The sequence below is a fragment of the Palaemon carinicauda genome, chromosome 8, assembly GCF_036898095.1.
Source record: "Palaemon carinicauda isolate YSFRI2023 chromosome 8, ASM3689809v2, whole genome shotgun sequence".
Lineage (NCBI taxonomy): Eukaryota > Metazoa > Arthropoda > Malacostraca > Decapoda > Palaemonidae > Palaemon > Palaemon carinicauda.
In genome coordinates this window covers 63,720,051-63,727,403 of record NC_090732.1, presented here as the reverse complement: position 1 = coordinate 63,727,403, position 7,353 = coordinate 63,720,051, and the positions used below count along the sequence as shown (strand labels likewise).

Below are 7,353 nucleotides of genomic sequence, written 5' to 3'. Positions count from 1 at the left end.
CAAATATTACTGGGGTGAGTGAATTCCTAAACTTTGTTATAAGAAACTCCGAATTCTCATTTAGAATTTTTCTTTCTTTGTGCTAATTCCTTTTTCTTTCATAAACTCTTGGGGGGAAATGTATTGGGATTAGTAACATTGTTGGGGGAATTTTATTATACATATGCGTTTACGCAGTGGGCGTCTGTACTCATATAGATATTTTGATAGGATTGAAAGGGGTCAAAGAGATAGAAAAAAAAAGAATACAGCAGTCATGGCTCCTCCTGTCAGCCCTACCCCTGGACCTAGTGGTGTAGGCCAGGCTAATCCTCCTCCAATTGTGACGCTTGTAAATGCCAGGTCAGCAATCCTTCCTTTTCAAGGCCGTGTCAACGGGTTCTTGCCACAAAATGTGGAGTCATGGATTTCATCCGTTGATGCCCATTTAAATGCCAAACAAATCGTAGATCCTTTTGTACAATTACAAGAAGCTAAAAGTTTTATAGATTTTTCTAAGGGGGATGCGAGTGCGTATTTAAGAGGTGTTTCATTTCAGGAAGCAGTTACTTGGGATGATTTCAAAGTTAGGTTACGCGCGATCTATGGGGGTGAAGAAGCTTTGGATGTGGTGTTAACGTTACGAAATACACTTAATCAAGCCACTATGAATCGGCTTAATGTTGTTGAGAGAGCAGCTCTCATAGCTGATAGGCTTAACGAATATCAGGACATTTTAGGTAATTCCACTTGGGTTACTAACGATAATATCTCCGTGAAAGATTTTTTACGATTAATGTATTTAACTTGCATGACACTTATGTTGCCTGAAGCTTTAGTGCGGTGCTTTGATAAGAAGTTAATGCCTGCAAGTACGGAATTGGATGTCTATAAACAGATAAAGAAGCACATGTCCAAGTGTCCAGATCTCGATCCCGTGTTAACTCAAGTTTTTGCTAAGAATGAAACAAAACCACAAACAGTGAACGTAATTAATAATCCAGTAGCGGGAGTGACGTGTTACAACTGCAAACGTCAAGGTCACATAAGCGCAGACTGTAGAACGAAATTTTGTTCAGTTCACAACACAGGATCACATTCTTATAGTCAATGTTACGCGCGTAAGACACAACAATATCCTAGAAATACACAGTCAATTCCACAGTCAGTTCCATATGGAAATAAAAAGAAAAATCCTCATTTTAACAATAAGAAGAAACAACAAAATGTCAATGCAGTTCAGAGTCCGAAACAAACAAACACTTCTTCAAATATCGCTGAGCCTGGGCCGTCAAACCAGACCTCGCAAAGTCAGCCTAATTTTCAGAATGTGCAGAACAAAGCAAATACCACATAGTTAACTCTAGAGGGGAAGAGAGTGATGTTGGGTCAAGGTCATTTATGTCAACATCAATAGTATTGAATAATCAATTTAATGTTTTATCAGATAAATGTGAGACAATAGATTTTCCTATGAAACACACGGCCGAATTAAGTAAAACAGTGCATGCTCCCGTAGATTTGCAACGAATTCATACAATAATAAGCCAAAATGAGTTACGGCCAACCTTATATGCTGTAAATTTAGAACACAAATCCTTTACGTTATTTTTTGACTCTGGTAGTCCACGTAATATTATGGATTTGAAGACGCATCATTTGTTGTTTTCGAACTTTCCGATTGAAAAATCAGGAATCAGACTTTCAGGTATAGGAAATAATGAATTAAACGTCATGGGCATAACTCATATTCAGTTCAGAGTCGGTAATCGCACGTTTGCCGATACATTTGTTGTTGTGAAAAACATTAATATGTATCCAGCTGTAATTATAGGATACCCATCTATGGGAAATCAAAACATTATCTTAGCTCCTGCAAAGCACGGCGTGTATATCAAAGGGAAATTCTATAAGTCTTCTAATGCTTTAAAGTCTGTTTTGGATAATAAGGAGACGACAAATGTAACCGTAACGTACGTTGAAGAACCAATAACTTGTCTCACTAATAAAGAAATAATACACGCGACCCAGCAGAATTCTCGTTCACCCGTAATATCATCTTGCACGCAATATATCGAACCAAACATACCTTCGAATTTAATAGTGCAAATAAAGAAAACACTACCGGGATCTGAAATATTAATCCTTTCCGATACTTTGAAAACCAACGGATTGTCTGTCACACAAGCTATTTATACAGTAGGCTCACATCAGCAATGTAATATCGAAGTCTGTAATCATTTAAATAACACTTTAGTAATTCACAAAAATCAACATATCTTGGATGTAGAAGTTTATAAACATCGTATTCTTACCGTTGCTGAAATCAATCACTCTCAATCAGTTGCGGATGAATCCCTTTTACGATCTATTAAAAATAAAATCAGTAAGGACATTCAAGACGAAGAAATTCAGCAGAAAATTTTTGAACTTTTAAATAAATATACAGATGTCTTTTCCACTACGGATGGATCCTTAGGGAAAACAGATGTGATCGAGCATCAAATAAGGTTAAAAGACAAACAGAAAATTATATATGTACCCTCGTACAGACTCCCTATGAAATTCCAGAATGAAATAAATGATGAAGTAGGTAAAATGTTAGAGGAAGGAGTCATTAGAAAATCAAATAGCCCTTATAATTTTCCTTTAATAGTTGTACCGAAAAAAGATCGAACATGGCGTATCTGTGTCGACTTTCGTCGTCTAAACGAGGAAACGATCCCTGATCGATTCCCAGTGCCATGTACTGACGATATTTTGTCTTTGTTAGGTCAGAATAAATATTTTACCAGTTTGGACTTACTTAAAGGCTTTCACCAGATATCATTAGAAGAAGATAGTATCCCATACACAGCCTTCAGCACAGCCAGGGGACATTATGAATTTTTACGGATGCCTTTTGGTTTACGTTGTGCTCCTATAACATTTACAAGAATGATTAACATAGTGTTTGGAGACTTGTTAGGGGATATATTGCATGCCTATATGGATGATCTTGTAATCTTTTCCAACACCTTAGAAGAACATCTACGTAAGTTAGAACTAGTACTACAGAGATTAAGACAACATAACTTAAGGGTAAAGATTAGTAAGTGTGAATTTTTCAAAACAGAATTAGTATATTTGGGTTTCATGGTGTCAAGCCAAGGTCTTAAAGTAGTCCATGATAAGGTGTCGGCTATACGTAATTTTCCCATACCTACTAATGTCAAGGGAATACAGCAATTTCTGGGTTGTAGTGGATATTACAGGCGTTTTATACGCAACTATTCAATAATAGCCGCTCCTTTAACTGATCTTACGAAGAAGGGCGTAGATTTCATATGGTCTGAGCAACATCAACAGGCGTTTAATACTTTGAAAGATGAACTGTGTAGTTCTCCTATCTTAAAATTTCCTGACTTCGGTAAGGAATTCTTCATTGCAACAGACGCCTCAGACTTAGGAGTGGGAGGGGTATTGCTTCAGCAATATGATAAACAGTTTTTCCCGATAGCTTTCTATTCTCGAAAATTGAGAACTTCCGAAAGTAAATATGCAGTAATAGACAAGGAAGGACTAGCTATTGTTAATTCGCTAGTGCATTTTAAGTTCATAATTTACGGTTATCCCGTTAAGGTTCTTACTGACCATAAACCACTAACAGAGTTCTTTAAAGGCTTCAATCACAGCCCTAAACGAACTCGGTGGCATTTAATCATTCAAGATTTTGGCGCAAGAATCGGGTATTTACCTGGGAAAGCAAATATCATTGCGGATGCATTATCACGCAACCCCGTGTCATCTTGTACGGAGTCTTTAGCTGAATTAATAGATATATCAACATCCATGCCTATTGTAAAAACAATATCTGAACAAGAAGATTTAGGCTGGAGTGCTGAATTGTTACAGACTGAGCAAAGAAAAGATCAGAAAATAGAAACAATTATAAATGCTTTGAAAGGCAATCATAAAGAAAAAGAATATATAAAGTATAAGCAGCAGAATTATGTAATCAAAGATAATATTCTGTGTAGGACTGTGACAAGGAAAACCCGCAATACACCACATGTAACTAACGACCAGGTAGTAGTACCAAACTCACTTGTTTCCACTGTCCTGAATTGGTTGCATTCAAATCCATTACATGGACACCCTGGGTTCTCATTAATGTCACAGAAAGCCAAATCATTGTTTTATTGGCATACAATGCTTACAGATATAAAAAGACACATAGCTAATTGTCGCACATGTCAGGAAAACAAAGGGCATACGAAAACACCTGTTAGCTTAGGAACTTATCCTGTTCCCAATCAACCCTTTGAAAGAATACATTTAGATTTGTTAACAGGATTTTACGAGTCAGACAGAGGGAATAAGCACCTCTTAGTAATTATAGATGCTTTAACTCGATATACAGAACTAATAGCGCTTAAAACTAAAACTGCGATTGAATGCGCTAGGAAGTTTTACGAGTGTTACATTTGTAAACATGGAATTCCACACATGATAATCTCAGACTCGGGTGGTGAATTTAATAATCACTTTCTTACCTCATTGTGTGAATTCCTCAAAATAAAGAAGATCAATACCATGATATATCACCCAGAGTCGAATGGGCTAGTGGAAAGAGCAAATAGGAAGATATTAAATATATTAAGGGTAACACTAGGGGGATCAGACCCCAACTGGGATATTGCAATACCGGCGGCACTGAGTACTCTGAATCATTCATATCATATATCAATTAAAATGTCACCGCATGAAGCATTGTATGGTACCCCAGTTAGAACACCTTTCCATGTATTAACGCCTACAACTAATCTATCAAATCCTTTAAAAGAATGTATAAATGCAAGTATAAGTCGATATGATATCCTTCGAAAGAATTTAGAAGAATCACAAATCATAATGAAAAGGAATCATGATAAAATAGCGAAACCAACTAAAACATATACCGTGGGTGATAACATCTATATTCAAATCAATGTCAGAAAAGGGCTCAACTATAAACTAACACCTAAGTTTGAAGGCCCATTTAACATTTTGGAAATATTAACGGCCAATAGGTTTAGAATTCAAAATGTAGCCCAACCCACGGATGAGAGAATAGTACCATTGTCTCACATAAGAAATTAAAAAGAAGTGAGGAAAAATTTTAATTTCAATTTAAAAGTTTTCTTTTTAATACAGGAGTAATTACATATGTTTTTTCTCGTTACAGGTTTCCAAGATGAATTTTTTGTTGTTGGGAGTGATATTGTTCGCTCAGACATTTTTTTCGTATGGGATGAGTTCTAAGACTAAGAATATATATTTTAAATATGGAAATATAGTTGAAAGACAAGAAGACATTTTTATTACATCAACCAACGTAATTGTCGAAGTGCATATGCAAGCAATTTTTCTTCAAGAGAATGATGTCACTAGCTTAAGAACCGCCATTTCAAGGTTTTCTGCATCATTGGATGAGTTGCATAGGAGACATTTTCATTTGACTACTAAGAGTTTGCTTAGCTCAACATTAAAAATTGCAGAGATGCTATCTGATGACTTAAAGAATAAGACTGGAGAGACAGGATCTTTGGCTTATGACCTTTTGATGTGGACTGTAGGACACGAACAAAAAGAAAGACGGAATCCGTTCATTTATGCTGCATTAAGCATCTTTGGGTCTGTTGCAAGTTTAGGTTTAGGACTTTCCAATCGTCTTAAAATTAGTAATCAAAATAAGAAAATTGAGTTCTTGACTCATAAAGATGAATTGATTATGTCAGAACTAAGGGATCAGTTAGCTTCAATCAATAAAATTATGGATTTGTTAAATGAACATTCAGATAATATCGTTCAAATTATGGAAGTACAGGATTTGTTAGCAACATTAACGTATTATGATTCAAAGATAGATCACATACATAACAGAATTGCACATTTCATTGAGAAATCCAAGGATTATGTAGAAGCTATCACGTTAGCAACTAAAGGTGTATTGTCGCCCCATTTGTTGCCTATACGTTACTTAAAATTAGTTCTGGAGAACACTAGGGATAAACTAGGCTATGTTCCTTTGTTAGACGAACATAGGTTAGAATTTTATTACAGCCTAATTACAGTAAACGTAGATAATAACAAGATTAGGATTACAATTCCCTTTGATTCTTCTGATGCCTGGCAATCTTACAGGATATCACCATTTCCGACTTTCATGACGAATCACTCAAATCCAGTAATATCCAGTTTGACAGGACACGTATTGATTTCCCCAGACAAGGAAACATATACGGTCATTAAAGACTTAAATCAATTAACTCACTGTTCAGACGCAATGGATAGAAAAATATGTACAGCTGACTCATTTGAATTCCGTAAAAACTTGATGGATTCATGCGAGTTAGGTATAGTGCTAGACGGTGCTCTCTCCCATACAAGTGAAAATTGTCTGGATAAGCTTTATCCCTTTGACAATAAAGAATTCAATTGCAGACTAAATAATGGCTCGTGGATACGATACGACAAGGACGGCTTCAATATATCATGCCCTGACGGATCCACATCCCACAACCACATCTTCGTCGCAGCAGATGGCTGTATCGGGACTTCCCCGAATTCCATGGTGACTGGCCTACGGACAATCATCAGAGAACGTGCTTACTTCGCGAATTTCACGTGGACCTCTACAACGCCCGCACTTCCTCTCCCCTATAAAGGAAGTGTGGCGAAACACTTAATGAAACTTACCGAAAAGGACCACCTGTCGCCGACTTACAAAGAGATTCTTCACCCCATAATACTGGCTAGTTTGTGTTTCACGGTGATGATATTTATCGCCGTGAACATCCTTGTTTGGCGTAGGTTACGGCACAGCAAGCAGCTACAAAGGAATGAGTTGCATAGCCCTGACAATACCCCCTATTTAATCCAGTTCAAAGCTGTATGAGTGGCCACCTCATTCGCTAAGGGAGTAATTTGTCGGATTGATGTTTGTATGAAAAGCTGATTAGTACGCTAGTAATATGTAATTAAAGAAATTCTCTACATTTGCATTGTTAAAAATACATTTAAAATAACATTTAAAAAAATAAATAAAATAAAAAAGGATATAAATCATTTTTTCTCTCGGCATCTAATAAAAAATATATAAGCCGGAATGTTAAAAAAGAAAAGAGAAAAAAAAAAAAAAAGAAAAATATATAAGATATATAACAGAATCTATGGGCATCTAATAAAATGTATCAGCCCTATATATAAATATATATATATGTACGAAACCGTGGTACGTGTACGTACCAGGAATTCGTATTTGTGCACTGAATGTTGAGTATCTTGTTTCTGACAAAGGTAACAATTATTCTTTATCAAGTTACCGAATCATTTGTAAGTCAGAATTTGTTT

General features: G+C 36.1%; 1 long non-coding RNA gene across 1 annotated transcript in view; it reads left to right on the top strand.

Moving 5' to 3' along the window:
- The window catches only part of LOC137644899 (uncharacterized), a 6,783-nt gene extending 48 nt beyond the window's left edge, over window positions 1-6,735 (top strand). The window contains exons 1-2 of the long non-coding RNA XR_011045231.1: window positions 1-14; window positions 6,445-6,735. The exon at window positions 1-14 is cut by the window's left edge and continues 48 nt beyond it. This is a non-coding gene — a long non-coding RNA (uncharacterized lncRNA). The remainder of the gene's footprint in view (window positions 15-6,444) is intronic.
- Window positions 6,736-7,353: the final 618 nt, after the last annotated feature.